Raw genomic sequence first — 17,557 nt, 5'->3', positions numbered from 1 at the left:
ATAACAGATGCAGCAGATGTCAACGGATTTAAAACTGGAGTTCATGTGACTCCTTGTAGACTTGAGTGTCTAGAGCGTCCCTTCCTCCACCATGCGTAAGAATTTTCACAAAAATACTGTCTAAGGTCTGTAGCTAAAGGTCTAAGCTGCAAGATAGAAGAATCTTCTAGCCAAAAAGATGGCAGATGCAACAGATGTCAACGGATTTAAAACTTGGAGTTCATGTGACTCCTTCTAGACTTGAGTCTCTAGAGCGTCCCTTCCTCCACCATGCGTAAAAGTTTTCCAAAAATACTGTCTGAGGTCTGTAATAAAAGTTTAAACTGCAAGATAGAAGAATCTTTTAGCCAAAAACATGGCAGATGCAGCATATATCAACGGATTTAAGACTGGACTGGCACCACCTTGCAATGTCATCCTCTCATTGTTATCTGTAATGTAAATTATTTTTAAAATGAATTTAAAAAATAAAATGTTCGTTTTATTATTTCAATAATCTGACCTCTCAACTCAACTACACTACACAAACACCTTTGTTCGCAACTGTACTGACGAAACCTCGATATTATACCGTTCATTTAAGATGGCAAGCTTTTTGCTGCGGAAATGCACTCCAGGTAACCGTGTGTGATGCTTATTGCTCATAGTGATTTTCGATACAGAGCCCCGTACATACGTTATACATAAATTATGGAAAGAAAACACCCAGACCAATACAAACAAATATGTATGCAATTTTAGTATGATATTTTTATTTATTAATAAACAAAAAGACTGAACAAAATTGATGCGTGTACCTACTGATTAATGTAATTAACCACATGCAAAGCTTTGTGAATTGCAACAACTATAATTTATTATCCAAGCTCTAAATAATCGCTACTACGAGTAACTGATCATAAAATGTTTTTCCAATCGCTCAAGCTCCCGAGGATCTACCGATAGGTCGGGTGACGTAATCTTGAAATTCTTTTAGCCGGCGCGGAACTTCCGAAAGGTCGGGTGACGCCACGCCTCTTTGAACCGTGTTTACTTTGGCAGTTATATTCTAAATTTATTCGATTCTAAAATATATTCCCAAAAATTTTGAAAGTTGTTTTAATTTGTATCACTTGGATATGATTTGTATTAGAAAGTGCTGTGAGTGTGACGCTTGAACGGAAGGAAGTCAACCTAACCTAACCAACTGCGTATTTCTAAACTGCGTATTTCTATACTGTGTAGCCGCGAGAGCTCTTTGGCGCGCTGTCTTCGGCGAAGTATTGCGCGCGCAGATTTTGACAGCGCGAAATACCTACTTTAGCAGAAATACCAAGCCTTAACATACATAAAAACCGGAATCGAAAAGAATAAAACTTTGGGATAAACAAATGACATCAAACGAAAAGAAGGAAATCTCAAGCATAGCTTGCTTCATCACATCCTGACACATTTGCACTCCCCGGATGGATATGAACACCATCATGGTATTTTATTCTCACGAACGCAGCAGTTACATGACTCATGTCCGTGAATGAGTCGCTTGTATGACTTGCCAGTGTTGCCTCCGGTAAGCCCGCATTTAGGTTTCATGTTTTCATTCTTATACGTTGACTGGTAGTTAACACCTGAAAACTAGAGTAAAGGACTAAGTAAGGGTAAAGATGTCGTGGACATATCCGCTGATATTTCATTCATCCCTCTGGGATCGGATCGGCTATCATCTATAGTAGGTAATAATGTAAAGTCAGGTATGAACAAATAATAAGTAAGCTACTTACGTAGGTAGTAGTACTTATTTGCCTACCTACTTACCCACATAATATTGCTAACTTATTTTATGTTAATATTAAGAATTAAACGCAATGGCAACCTAAATATTTAGGCGTAACTACACCTTTTACTTACCTTTCTAGTTTTAGTTTACCTATAAAACCAACGGTGAGTATTCACCCGAAAAGCGAATAAACAGAAGGTTGCGTAGTGAGTCAAATTCGGCACAAAACGGCGAACGAGGTGAAGTTGAGGTTATGATACAAAAGGTACAGACAACTGCACATCAAGCTCAACACAGTAGCATCTTATGTCGGAGCAATAAGAGTGACTTTTCGACAAAAACTGTATAGTCTGATGTGCTGTTGACTGTACGAGCGTTGTGGCCAGGCTGAACGCAACAGGCGTGATCCGGCACCAAGCGCTGGCGGGGGTCCTATTCTGCCAGTTGTCGAAGTGTCGAGTTTCGTTTGCAATTTACGTGGGCTTTTGACGGGAGAAATAATTAATAAATGTAAATAGAACTTATTGTATACTTTATTTAACATAATAACTGAAAATCATGCCACTATTGTTGATTGATTGTTTTCAGTAGCTAACGACTTCGCATACGTAGTATGGACGGTTCGTAGACGGCTGCCTGACCTAGTGGTGCGCGTACCAGTACTATGCCAGAGGTCGCAGGTTCGAACTTAATGTATGTAGGTAAGTAGTTGTATGTCTTGTTTATATTGTAATATAAGTATGTATTTACAAACAAAGTATAAAAAAAGTAAACAAATTCATATTGAACTGTTACTTCATTTATATAATTTCTAAATATGTAGGTACTTCTTTCAAATCACGAATGGAATTCTCGTACAGTTTGTTGTTCAGGCCCGGACGCGGGGCTGACGTCAGGGATTCTTGTGCACGCGCAGTCCGACTGCTGTGAATCACTGGCGATGTGTCACCGGACCGCTCGCCGCGGCCGCCTCCTGCGCTGTTTGCTATCCTACTCGGCTAATGACGGCTTCTTAGAACAAGCTGTTTTGCTTCTAGGCCTCGGCCCTCGCCACGCTTATCATGCCACGCTATGCGGGTAGCCAACATTGTCAGTTACCTTCGAGCAAGATGCTATTCACTTGTTTGCTGATTTGTGCGCAGCGCTCAGTAGCTGTGTTGTAACTTGTAATTACAATCTATGCCAACCTTGCTCGGATACTGTGTATAATGTCGGAACTGTAAAATACATTCGTTGGAGGTTGTTTAGTTATCGGAAACATATGCCTATCTATATTAGTTAGGTTCTGTCATGAAATTAATATTTGCAATTGGTGATGAGTATCCAATTAAAATGCACCTATTAAACATTTTCACGCTTGAGTAACTTACAGCTAAAATAAATTTCTAAGTAACTAACATCTTAAATGCTTAATTCGGATCAAAAGTAAGTGTTTAAAAGTTTGATTGTTGTTGGGAAGGTAAAACTTATAAAAACCTGTGTCCAGCGAGCGAGGAGTGTGGGGCAACCGGTACGGCCCGGACTGGCTCACTTGTATTTTTATGTAACTCGTTAGGTACGGAGTTGCGCCACTTGCGGCGGACTCGGCCAGCCAGTGCGAGTGTAAATCTTAGTTTTCTAGTTCGAGAAGGTTGCCTTTACGTGGTATCGTAGCGGCGTTTCAGCGAATCGGGGTAAACCGTATCACCCACGCACGCCTGTACGCACTTGAAGGGTCGAGCGAGGCTGGTGCGTGTCTAAACTTCTCAAACTTTGAGACTAGTTGCGCAGTGGATTTTACGTCCAAACGACATTGGAAAATGTTTCACCTTTGGTTTAAAATAGATACATTTCTTGTACCTGCAAGCACTGCATTAATAAAAAGTATCAGTATGAAGTTCGAAAAAACACTGCAACTCATGCTCCTGAGTCATCGAATTTAACGTTCAATACGAGTATTGTGGACTAGACCTCTGTGCTTTGTACTTTTACCATGTGTCTTTTGAAAAGATAGTAAACTGCGTCGAAACCCATACCTAGGACACTTTTTTAAAATAATTGCAGTCGACAGACACTACACAATTTTGGTGTGATAGCACGAATTATAACATGAGATGGCACGGTGTAGTTAGATGTGCTATCGTTTGTACGTAATAGACTTTTATTTGCTTGCTCTATATCAATTAAGATTTAAAATGAAAAATCATCAATCGTACCCAAACACTTCTCCCAGGTCCCAGATCGTCTGATTGATGTGTTCTCTACAGATTTATCCATCATTAGAAAAAAATCGGCTAAATAACGAAAGATATAATTTATGTAAACGTACCCGGACATTTTGAAAAGGATTAAAGTCTCGGGAACCGGGACAAAGCTCGAGCTGTACTCCCGGGAAATAAGCACTAATTCATTATTCAGTTGAGAACCTCTTTGATTGAATAAATTTGGAAGTTATCATTATGAGTTTTGGTAAGATATTACCGACTAAATTCCTTATATTTCGTAATTATTTAAACCTTTATTTAGATAGGTACCAGAATTAGATTGTCCGCGTCAATAGAAACTGGCATAATTATACAAAACGACTCAAACAGAGATTGAACTGTTTCAATTTCTACCATTGCTTTGCTATCAACTCTATTCAAATCACTACACCGGCACCTATACATAGACAGCTCGGTATCAATGATGAAATTACAGTTTTTCACACCTTAAAATAATAATAATAATAATAATAATGGCGAGCTGTTGGTGAGTAGCGACACCACGGGGCCAGTTGTTAATCCGAGTGCTCCCGAGAGTCGGTCAAGACCCTCGTCTTCGGCTTGCCGAAGTGGAATCCGAGAGGGTCTGCAGGACTTTCACCTCTGGCTTGCCTTAACCGGCCGGCCAGAGTGGAGTCGCTAGAGCTATATGCTCCAGGGGTGGAAGTGTTAAAGGGCATAACGCCGCGAGTAACTTCGGAGAAAGCGCAGCACACCTCTCTACACCCCTGAGCTGGCAGACGCCAATGTTGCCCCTCAGTCCGGTCTATACGACCCATGACGCCAGGGGGGGCCCATTTAGTCGCTGGCTAGTCACCGCCTGCCATTTTTTTCAGTCCGAGACTATGAACTAGGCAGGTGTCCCGTAGTCTCCATCCATAGCCCAGTAACCAGTCCCTCCATCCTTCATCCATAACCCTAGTCCATTCTTCAATAACTGCAATAGCTCCTGTGCACAGGCTGGGGATGGTCTCTGGCTACATCCCATGATATAGTCAGAGACTAGATCCAGCATGTGCACCACTTTCACTTTTGTCGATTATTTTGCGCTTAAAACGGCCTCTACGTGTTGGATCTGTATCCCCACGCAAGCCTTATAAAGGACCGGGCCACTTTTGACCCGTGAGCTCCAAAGCGTACAAACATAATAATAATAAAATCATTTATTTGCAAGAACATGGTTAGATTGGTGTTAATTTAGTTAATTCCAGCATATTCTGTCGCATGCGACGTGCAAAAGTTTTTGTTCTTAAAGTTATGTTAATTGTTATTGCTACATTTGGTCTTAGATTTTACATATTTTTACAACTCAAAATACTTATTTTACTCATAGTTGTTTTTCATATACCATGATAGTAACAAGTAACAATACAATAAATACATGTCAGGGAACAGAATTTGAATTGCAAATGTCAAAGAAATTTAAATTAATTGTAAGATGTCAAATTAAGTTACATTACCGATGTCACATCATTCTATCATTTAAAAAGTCATTCACTGTATAATACATTTTAATTAACAAAAAGTCAAAAACTGCACTTTTAAATTTGGTAAAGGTTAACATTTTTATATTGTTTGGTAATTTATTAAATATTCGTATAGCCATACAATAACAGTTTTTGGAATACAGTGTCAATCTTTGAGGTGGGATTGATAAGTTGTCTGCCTTCCTACCTCTATAGCCATAAGTTTTATTTGTCTCAAATAAATGGGTATATCTCTTGACAAACATTGCCATCTCAAAGATGTATAAGCATGGAAGTGGCAATATGTTTAGATCTTTAAACAATGGCTTGCAACTGTCTAAATAATGTGCTCCGCAAATCGCTCTAATGCACTTTTTTTGTGCTCTAAAGGCTACAGGCATATCGACTGAGTTTCCCCACAATATAAGGCCATATCGTAATATTGATGAAACATATCCATGATAAGCCATAAGAGCTGCGCTTTTAGATGCTGCTTGTCTAAGTCTATTAAGAGCATAAACAAATCTGTCAATTTTATTTACTAGTAAGTCAATATGAGCTCAAAAGGAACACAAGATCGATGGTATTGGCATTAACTGTAGCGGTCTTAACGCTAGTACCCGATTTCTTTCAGTCACATAATATCGCATGAAGGATTCGAATCCGCAACCATGGGATTTGTAGACATCATGTAACTTCTCAAAGCTAGCATAGCGAAACAAGGTAATAACCCAATAAAGGCATGTGTTTACCGTAGACCGAAAGGCATAAGCATGCCCAACATGAAAAATATTTCTATTTATACTCCATTTCAGTAGAACAGCGAAATTCGTTTAGTGCTATAACTGGCCCAGGACAAGAGATGACTTAACGAACTCGGCCGCACTAAAATAGCTGATTGAGAATCGATTCATAGTTCCTATTTCTGAGGGTAAAGGTTTTGTGGATGGCACTTTGAATACTTAGGTATAATTAATGCAGTATTTATTAAAGCATTATTATAATTATTTATTATAAACAACATAGCGGCATTAAATAAATTATACCTACTCACAATTAAATTTATACTCGTTTGAAAGTTACAACAAAATAAAAAACATGTACAAGTTTCCATTTACGCACAGTAGGACCTAGGTACTTTTGTAAAATAAGCTCTCCAATGAAAGCTCAATTTTAATCCAGACTACCTACTTATAAAATATACAAGGGTAGATGTTTGCAATTATATGTTTTGTTTCACTCCATCCACATTATTTTCCAGGAAAAACTTGTTCAATAAGCTCTGCGTTAATGACGTAGGTTTCCAGGATATGGTAGTTAAAATAGATTTTGTTGCATAAAATCGGCGTTTACCCGTGGTCCCCCCAACATGTCCCCCTGGTGGGTCCACGGGTAATTTTTTTTACCCGTTGTCCCACCGTTCTGAACAGTGTTTGCCAGTCAGGTCTACGGGTAATTTATTTTAACCATGGTCCCACCGCACTAAGTGGCAAACATTGCTTGTCACCTAGCCTAGGTATCTATCTATATAATATGTCACCGTAAAATTGTGAATTCCGTTAGATTATAATTTGACGTAGTTAGATTACAATCTAACCTAACCTAACCCACTGTTAGTTTACAATCTCACGCGTTTTATTATAAACTGACGGAGTTCCCAATTTCACGTTGACATATATATAAAAATGAAACCCGTTTTCCGTTGTCACGACATAACATGAAAACGGCTTGACCGATTTGGCTGATTTTTTTTTTGTAGTTTTCTAATACTCTGTACAAGGTTTTTACGGAAAAAAATATGAAGAAAATCTCTACGCTAAGGCGGTACGAAGTTCGCCGGGTCAGCTAGTAATATTATAAAAAAAATCTATAATTAATATAGAAAATAATTATAGGTAGGTACGGCACTATAATATCTTTATACTATCTTCACATCACACATGTGGGTTAAAGTCACTCATATCCTTCTCGGCGTTTGATATTTCATCCCAGACATAGGTGACATGCAATGTTTGCCACTTAGTGCGGTGGGACCATGGTTAAAATAAATTACCCGTAGACCCACTGGCAAACACTGTTCAGAACGGTGGGACAACGGGTAAAAAAAATTACCCGTGGACCCACCAGGGGGACATGTTGGGGGGACCACGGGTAAACGCAGCATAAAATGAGTGATTAAAATTTTCATTCGATACTTCGCCGCTGACCAAAAATTGGAATCCCGGGAAATTCGCCGTGTTTGCCGTATTTTCACGGTTTCTGTGCGCTCTCACACGATGGCGCTGCTGTGCTGTTTGTAAATCTCATATTTGCGAAGTCTTTGACGTGCGCTGGGCGAATTATTCAGTGTTTTATTAGGGTCCTAATGTAAATTGTACGAGTAGATAGCAAATATGGCTGGTTTTATCACTTGAACTGCAGTAAAAATCCCATTCACGCTACATAAATGTACTTCTTAAATTATCAATAATCCATGTAGTGGGATTTTGAAATAAAACTATCATTTCATTAATAGTGCAACTTAAAGAGAATAAAATTGATATTTTCCCTGAAATTCAAATATCGCTACGAATCGGGAGTCGAACCCGGTACACCGTCGAGCCATGTTTACGTATTCGACAGAGCTCACAAAAGAAGACACATTTGATTTCACTGAACAATTGTAGGTTAAAAATATATTTATCACAAAATCACTTCAATGTTACACACAAAACATTGACATACACCCGAAATTGCGAGCACTCGAACACTGTTTCGTACGCAACGTAGTAAAAACCTAACTAAATCTAAACTCGAGTTATAATAGGCAGTTCAATGCAACGCGTCCCTGGCTGGTTCCCTTACCCTTGGGCAGTGCCCCGGCGTCCGCCGCGACCCCGGCGCCCCCTGTGCCCTGTCGTCCTTGCACACCCTCTCGCTATTGTACTCTAGCGCCACCTACAATTATGTATAGCGCACCGAAAATGAGTTTCGGGCCTTCTTGGCGGGAAAGTGAAGCGTTATTTTTAGTTTCGTTAATGTTATTTCTAATTTGTGTTTAGCAGAACATAATGCACAAGTAAAACAATTATTAACAGTGTTTGTATAAGTGTAGGCAAATGAAACAATCACTTTGAAGTCTGCGTTAGGTTTCGGTAAAGCCCTGATAGTCCAGTCATTATAGTAAGTTCACCTCGGAATTCGAGATACCCAGCTGTAAGTCTGTTTAAACGTGTATATTGACACCCTAAAAGTTGTCTCAAAACCTACATATGGTAGGGTGTAAGCAACTATTAAATTTCAAGGTCAACGGTCACAAAAATCGGTTTTTTGCGCTTTTTTTAGAAATATCTCATTTCCTGTGGGTTTTTTGCTATTTATATTTATTATCAATATTGTAGAATACTAAATTCTCTACAAATTTTGTTTAACAACTTTTTTTATACGGTGAACCGTTTTCGAGATAGAGGGCGGAGAGCGCGCGGTCACTGCATCACTTCAGGTCTACTTAAGCGGTTTAGATTTTTCATACAAAAGGATTTTCCCGCTAATTCCTGTGGGAATTTCGGGAATTCCTTGTTGTAACTAAGCTTTGAGTTTACTAAGGTACCTACATGCCAAATTTCAAGCGTCTAACTTCCGTTAAGCGTTTAGATTTTTCATACAAAAGGATTTTCCCGCTAATTCCTGTTCCCGTGGGAATTCCTAAGTATACTATAACCTGCCCAGGTGTATGAAGAATAATTGTACCAAGTTTCGTTAAAATCCGTCGAGTAGTTTTTGTTTCTATAAGGAACATACAGACGGACAGAATTCTATACATGAAATATATTTTCAAAATAACTATCAGGGGGTGATTAGTGATCGATACTGATGCCAAAAATGCAATCAGTAAAATTTATGTCTGTCTGTCTGTCCGTCTGTATGTTCCTTATAGAAACAAAAACTACTCGACGGATTTTAACGAAACTTGGTACAATTATTCTTCATACACCTGGGCAGGTTATAGTTTACTTAGGAATTCCCACGGGAACAGGAATTAGCGGGAAAATCCTTTTGTTTGAAAAATCTAAACGCTTAACGGAAGTTAGACGCTTGAAATTTGGCATGTAGGTACCTTAGTAAACTTAAAGCTTATTTACAACAAGTAATTACCGAAATTCCCACGGGAATTAGCGGGAAAATCCTTTTGTATGAAAAACCTAATCCGCTTAAGTTGACCTGAAGTGATGCAGTGACCGCGCGCTCTCCGCCCTCTATCTCGAAAACGGTTCACCGTATAAAAAAAATTTTTAAACAAAATTTGTAGAGAATTTAGTATTCTACAATATTGATAATAAATACAAATAGCAAAAAACCCATAGGAAATGAGATATTTCCAAAAAAAGCGCAAAAAACCGATTTTTGTGACCTTTGACCTTAAAATTTAATAGTTGCTTACACCCTACCATATGTAGGTTTTGAGACAACTTTTAGGGTGTCAATATACAAGTATTTACAGACTTACAGCTGGGTATCTCTAATTCCGAGATTCTTACCTAATTTAAGCTTAAATGACTGGACTATGAATCTCTAATGAAACTGAAGGGTAGCAGAAGGATGCCAATCATTCTAATAATTCATACATCTTGAATATTACTTCATAACTTGAAAATTAGTACCATCATAAAGAATTACTTGACACTGACTACCTAAAATGTCAAAACCTGCAAACAGTACGAAGCCAGTGTCAATAGTCTCGCTTGCCGGGAGCTGCACAGCATTTTTAAGGCTTTTCTTACTTGTTGAATTTGTTTACATTGAAGTTACGAGTAGACAGGTGCTGGCCCATAGGACGAGGAAAATTATTTTTGAAGAGCTGTTAATACCATTGCGTGATTTAAGTTATGGGAATATTTTCAGTCTGCGATAAAAAATATTATTATTGGTTCATCCAGTTGGATAATAACTGAAAACCAGTAAGTTTAGGACGTTGGTTGGACTAAATTCAGTTTATCACTTAAACTTACTTGTGCCACTGGAAATACTAAAAAATATACACCAGACTGAAAGCGACTTGCATGTGACCATTTTCAGGCAGAAAACGAAACCCGAACGTCAATTATAGTGTTTTCATTAATTCAAGTAAGGGTTTAAGAATACTTACCTACACAATTTCGTCGTTTTAGTTCGAATTTAGTACTTATTAATTATTGCGTATTGTTATGAAAAAGCTTCAATCAGTCTTAGCACAGCAGGGACACGACTCTATATGGCCATCCGTAGTACAGAATCGTCAACAGCCACTACTTTTTGCCGGCGGCTCCGCTCGCCTCTTTTTCCCACTCATTGAAGATGTTCTTGAAATAAAACGCCCTTTTTATTACCTGTTCGAAGAAAATAAATTCAACGAGGGTCTAATTAAGACATAACGAGAATAAAACATCTTTGATTAATCGTATAGCTTTGAAATGAAACTTATATTTACAGTAAAGTTAACGACAAATTGAATGTCTCTATTAGCTGGTCCAACCAGAAAAATAACTTGACCGCTGTATGTGATACTTTATTGTTGAAAATACCTTAGATGGGTCATTCCATAAAAATCTGTATATTTTCGACGTCATTTTGTCCGTAACTTTTTTAAGATGCTTTTGAATACTTTATTAGTGTAAATTATAGTTTATTAATTAATTATGTTATGTCTAAAAGGGCCAGTCACTTTATGCTTTATTTTAGGAGAAATTATAATTTTCAATTTTTTCATACTACATTACTCCTATATGACTTCTAATAAAGTATAAAACTTATAACCTTAACATTTATAGATAAGTTAATATACATAATGTAGTTGTTTTGTTATCATCACCATATAAAAAACATCATTCCCTAACTAGTAATTTAGTCCCAAGTGCCGTTTAAAGCTAGGGCCTGACGCTCTAGGGACTGACGATTTGGAGTAAAATTTAACACAAATGCAGATTAACTTTATATTATAAGATGCTTTATACGATGTGCCGAAAATAGCCAAAAAACCACACGTAAATACTAATTAAATTATATACAATTTCTTATTGTTATCAATAAAGCTACTCAACTAGGGACTGACGAAGTGACTGGATTAACACATGTTTCCGCAACAACTGGCACGTTTGCACTAATTCAAAAAACGCCTACCGCAAAGCCAGTATGGTCTGAGGATAACTTCGTATCGTACTTTAAACTCAATTAAATGTCATTCAATCTAAATACATATTAAAGCGCAAAATTATAAAATCAGTGCGTGGCGAGGGAATGACGCTAAAAGCTGTAGACTCTTTTTCAACTAAAGAAAATCAAATTATTGTTTATTGAAACCGCAAAATATTAATAGAATTTGGCGTAATATACATTTAAATAGATTATTCGTTAATTAAAACAAAGGATAAAGTTGATGTTTTTATAAATGTGGGTCCCAAAACACAAACTTTTGGAGTACGGACATGCCTAGGGAATGACGTTTTGGGTCATTCAAAAGGAATTTAAGATGTTTTAAAAATAGTTTCAAAAAATATAAATGGGTGATGAATAAAGCACATTGCGAGCTGTGATTTAACAATTTTGGAATAAAATATTAACAAATATTTCATGTGAAATGTGGCGCGGACTAAGAGTTGACATATTTTTGTGGAATGACCCAGATGTACTTTAAGTTTTAGTCTCTCACTACCTCAAAATAAATCTAATACCTACACGCCATTTTTAAAGTCAATGTTGTCTACGAGTATTGAAAGGGCTTACCTCATGCCAACCAGTCTGTGTTTCAATAGGTAATTTTGAATCGTGGCTATTTTTTTTTCTTAGCCTTAAAGAAATTGGCGGGAAAAAAGTATGTTTAGGTAAATCACAATTAATTAATAGCGACATGAAAGTTCATATTAAAGCTTATGGTTTAAAAAAGGCCAAAAGTAATACCACAGGGGGAAGCCGCGGGCAAAAGCTTATTGAAAGTTAAGAAGGTAATGTGCAAAGCAAATGACACTGGCTGCTTCTTTCTTCTCCCGCGCGTTCTGATGACCGGTAACACGAGATGAGGTTCGTTAGCGACAGATTTCTCTACGACTGACTTTTGCAAGGCAGATACTACATTGACGACTTCGTTAGAGTATCAAAGAAAATTAGGACAGGTAAAAGGCAAGCTATTCAGAAAATGTTTTGTAGTGTTTGAGATGTTTTAAGAACTGTCTAGGATTTGTGGGGGTTGGTTTGAGGTTTGAGGTAGACTTTTAGGTGTTTTGTCATGTTGTTATTGTTTTGTACAGTATAAAATGTACCGGGATTACCAAGCATGTTAGGCTTTTCATCTGTTAAATATTACCTACTTACCTTTGAACATTTTTCATCACATAAATCAACCCATCATCTGTATGTGTATTAATGTAGTAGAACTTTAGCTTAGATTATTCCTAAACCACATTAAAACTTATTAATGACCACGATTCAAGGCATTCTCCTGTAAAAAATTAAAAAAGTCAAAAATAATATTTCTGAGTACAACAACTGGAACCTGTCGCACCCCGTCGTACGTTCATTCCGAGTGTCGTGGTACGAGTCCAGGGGGGTGTACTTTGTAACCGACCGGTTTACTGGTTCCATTCCTTCTCTCTTATTCCCTACGGTGTGACAAGAACAGATAGAGCGGATATTTCGAAATTGTTTAGCGCGGTAGGACCCCAGGTAGCTGTTTTTCTGATGGCATCAAAACCGGTTGACCATCGCATCGGCGATGACGCCCGTGGTCCGCTCATGCTGTACGGACGACAGCACATCAAGCTATACATTTTTGTTGTAATACAGCCTCTATTATAACTACATAAGAACCCAGTATTAAGCTTGATGTGCTGTGTCTGTACCTATAGGCGAATGTCGAATATCTGCTTTGCGTTAGCGGGACTAGTTGCCGACCATATTCATAACTTATTATAGTTTTTGATCATTTATGCGATATGATATAAAAAACAATGCAAAAGTCACACGGTGTAAGCCTAAGCTCATGCGCGTTAGAATCCAAATATCCATGGCAATTAAAATATTTTATCAGGCAGGTACTGAGTACATTGCCAAACAAATATTTCGACAACCCAGAACAGACTGTCTTGGTGCCTTAGAACGAGGAGAGCCGACCCTAAATAATGGGAAAGGGCTAGGGCAAAGAAGAAGAAGGTGGTACTGAGTACATTGGTGTATGTAGAGACGCCCGAATACAATACTAAAAACCTTACTAACTACGTTGACAAGTTTATTTGTATGTACTTATAAATTAAACTCTATCTACATCGTCTTACAATTTCTACTTAGGTACTTATTATCTGATTTAGTATTTAACGGATCTTTTGACTCTTTATTCATTTTAAAATATTGATGTTAATTTGAGATTTTTTTCAGAGATAAAATCATTTTACATCGCAAAGTCGAGCAGTGAGATCCAGTTGTAAGTTTCAACTTTCATTTTTATATTTTCGGATATTTTAAGTAGGTAAGCTAAGTATTTTGTTAGGTACTAGTTTGTATTAAAAATGACAACAATTAATTAAGTATTGTTTCTCAGACAGACCGAAACAAAGGGTAGCTTCTGTCATTAGTGCCCTACATTTAGAATTAATAGAACGAACGAAGTTACGTCTTAAATGTACAGAGGACAGCATATCATAGTCTTTTTGTTGCAAAGTCGCCACTATTGCTAGGGATATACGAGCTTACCGTAGTCTGTACTAATAGTAATGCGGCACCTGCGCGTGCGCCTGTCCAGTAGCTACCTGTGCTAAAGCCCTTTCTGCGATTATGAGTAGGGATGTTATGATGGATATGTAGTTTCGGTTATGGATACGGTTACGGATATAGGAATAATATTATTCCGATTTCGGTTACAGTTAAGGATATTTTTTTATTTCGGATGTCTGAAAGTTTCGGTTACGGATATCTGTGCTTCAGAATGCAATTTGCAATAAGTAGTTGTCCAACACGATTCATTCATGGCCGCACACTTGACATCGAATAAAAAGTAATAAAAAAAGAAAAATTGATACTAGATGGCATTATAAAGGTAAATCAGGCTGTTATGCCTTTAAATATGCTATACAAAAAACAATTTAAACTGCCTATATCCGAAACTATCCGAAAATTTTGAATACGGTTTCGGATTATTTTTTATTTCGGAAATCCGAAAGTTTCGGTTAAGGTTACGGATATCCGTAACATCCCTGATTATGAGTCGCGTCCACCTGCATTCTTGTTTTGTTCAGGGTTGCGTAGTTGTATCGGCTGTACAGACGATAACGCAGTAAGATATACCACAAAATATACTATGCATTTTGTGTAGTGAATAGGTGCTAGAATGCCACAAAAAATTATATTCTTACGTGCTGCTGACTGTACTTTGGTTGTAAAGAGATTTTTCGTAGCGTTTTATTTTCAGAATTTATGATATTTACCACATTTTTGGTAATCTAAACTGATAATACGTACTTAGGTAGTTGATCTACTGACGTACCGTACTTTTAATGGATTGTCTAATTGCGATTCTTTCATGGATTTTGTATGGCAATAAAAACCTTGTTGAAGTCACTTAAGCCTGAACATTACTGTTTTACTGAATATAGAATTAACTAATTGTAAAATTAATTAAGTTTTCAGGACTGAACTGAAAATGCAATTCAAAGCTTCAAAATATCCCTTCGAAGATTACCATAGATTTTTATCATTTTTCAAATTATTTCTCCATTGTTTCAAAGAAGGTTTTATGAATTACCATGCATTATAAATGGAGATTACATTATTGTTTTACTTTTTAAATAAAATCATTAACATAGTCTGAATGAAAGTGTTTTGATGATTTAGATTAACATAAGTAAGTACACGAGTTATGAACGAGTTAAACAAGGAAACCTGTCCTCCAGGGGAGACCTATGTTCCAGGGGGACCAATTACACAACTAATTGAATTCTTGTTTACAAATTGTGTTCGTATGGAGTTCTACCAGCCCCATTATATTGTTCTGATGAAGTAAATTATTTGAGTTTGGAATCAAAAATCTCTGTAGTACACACAAGAGAAAATCAGAAGTAATGTATTTTTTAGAACCACCACATTTCACCACCTTTTGCGGTGTATTGTAACATTTGATATGAAGTTAGCCGTGGTAAGTGTTAAACCTGTTCAATACAAGGAAATTCAACGGTAAATAAAAACTACTCTTGATAAAATGTCGTCTAAGCATCAAATTATTTATAAGCTACTCAAACAAAATAGGGCCCACCATTATTTTGTCTCTAATTTTGTTTATAAGTTACTCGTAAAGTAAGTAATTATTGGTAAAATGAAGTCCTGCTACGTTTTGAGTGGTAACTTTTGCTAATTTTGGGCAGGTACGCAAAAAAAAGTCAAGTGAATAGACCTTGCTGTATTTTTATTTTCAACTAAGGAGATCTAAGATGTTTGGTGTTCCTTCATTCGTAATATTGAAATCATAAAATTTTGCCAATTCACAGTACAACACAGACTAAGAAGAAATTGCTTTGTTAGGATGTTGAGCTGCAAAAAACTTCTTAGAAATTTTGTTTTTGGTTTCACAAATGCGTGGGCAGAAACGTGACGTCGACCAAGTCTCTTTTCCTGAAACTGTATCGCTCATCGTGGGAAAACCATGTTCCACGCTATGACGGTTTGGCAATCTTGAAAACTAATAATGCAAAGTAACATTGACTTGTTTGCTTACTTGACAACTTGTTTTTAATTGAAAGATTCAATCGTTAAACAAAAATTAAGAAAAATACTTGAATTAAAAAGAAAGGCGACCTTCAATTAGCTGAATATTGTTAGACTAAATGTTTAAATGGCTAAATTTTGTCTCCGGCGGGATTTGAACCCGATCTCGTACTGAATGTACGCCTCACTTGTAAATGTTTTAAGTTGCTGTGCTAAGTATATCCTGAAACCAGACAAAAATGTATTTATAAGCCATTAAAAGAGAACATCGGCGTTTTGTTTCAGAGCTGCGTGGGCGGGCGGTACGACGAGTACACGTGCGGCCGCCCAGGCCTCGCGCCCAGGTTTATGGTAACTGGAGCATGCAGACGCGGTCTTCTTACCCCTTTATGCCTGGCCAAATTCAATTGCCAAATAGTAATCTATCTAAATATTTTGGTTAAATAGACTAACTACCCGTTCCGGCTTCACTCAAATCCAACATTTGACACACAACTAGGTACTATCGGCCACAGTTGCTACCCATTTCCATTTTTTCTCTCGCTCTCATCAATTAATGGTGATTCTTTGCTATAGAACGAGACGACATGACCGATGGATACCTGGCTGGAACTGTGGCCGATAGTACATCCAAACATTTCATAGGAATTATTGTATTATTGATGAAAACAGCGTTAGGATCTGTTGTGTTATTTAAAGGGTCTAACCGTACAGAGATATTGTTATTCAAGTATAAAAATCGCATGTCTCTATCCCTATCAAAACGTTTGCAATGATCGTCTCAAAAATTTTTTGACCTCTTTTTTGTCGATAAAAATACACATATTTTCATAAGTACACGTAGAGATAGGTACCGTTTACTGTATCATACAAAAGTGATACTTTTCAGTATTTGAAAGAATTTAACAATGCAGTGGGAGTCACGATAAAGTGTACGTATGAAAATATGTGAATTTTTATCGACAAAAAAGAGGTCAAAAATTTTTTGAGACGATCATTGCAAACGTTGTGATAGGGATAGAGACATGCGATTTTTGGTTTTACAAAGGTGATACAATAAAGAATAACACAAAGTAATAAAAATCACCTGTTATGCGGGCATTATTTGGAGAAATTTATCAATTAACCAAAAAAACACGAATTTAAAAGCAGATTTTTTTCAAAAAGTAGGTATATTTTTTTATTATTTGTTGGCATTTTCTGAGTATTTTATGTATTTTTTTGTAGTATCGCCTGTTATTTAGCATTATTAATGTTTTTATTTTATCAGGACCTCTTAGTTTAAAAGTTATTACGTTTTCTTTACGAGAAGTAATTGGAAGAAAAAAAATTCTATAACAAATTAAAAAAAAATCTCAAAAATTTTTTGACCTCTTTTTTGTCGATAAAAA

This window comes from Ostrinia nubilalis, chromosome 18, assembly GCF_963855985.1.
Source record: "Ostrinia nubilalis chromosome 18, ilOstNubi1.1, whole genome shotgun sequence".
Classification (NCBI taxonomy): Eukaryota; Metazoa; Arthropoda; class Insecta; order Lepidoptera; family Crambidae; genus Ostrinia; species Ostrinia nubilalis.
The sequence above is the reverse complement of the archived record's forward strand: the minus strand, read 5'-3'. Positions refer to the sequence as shown.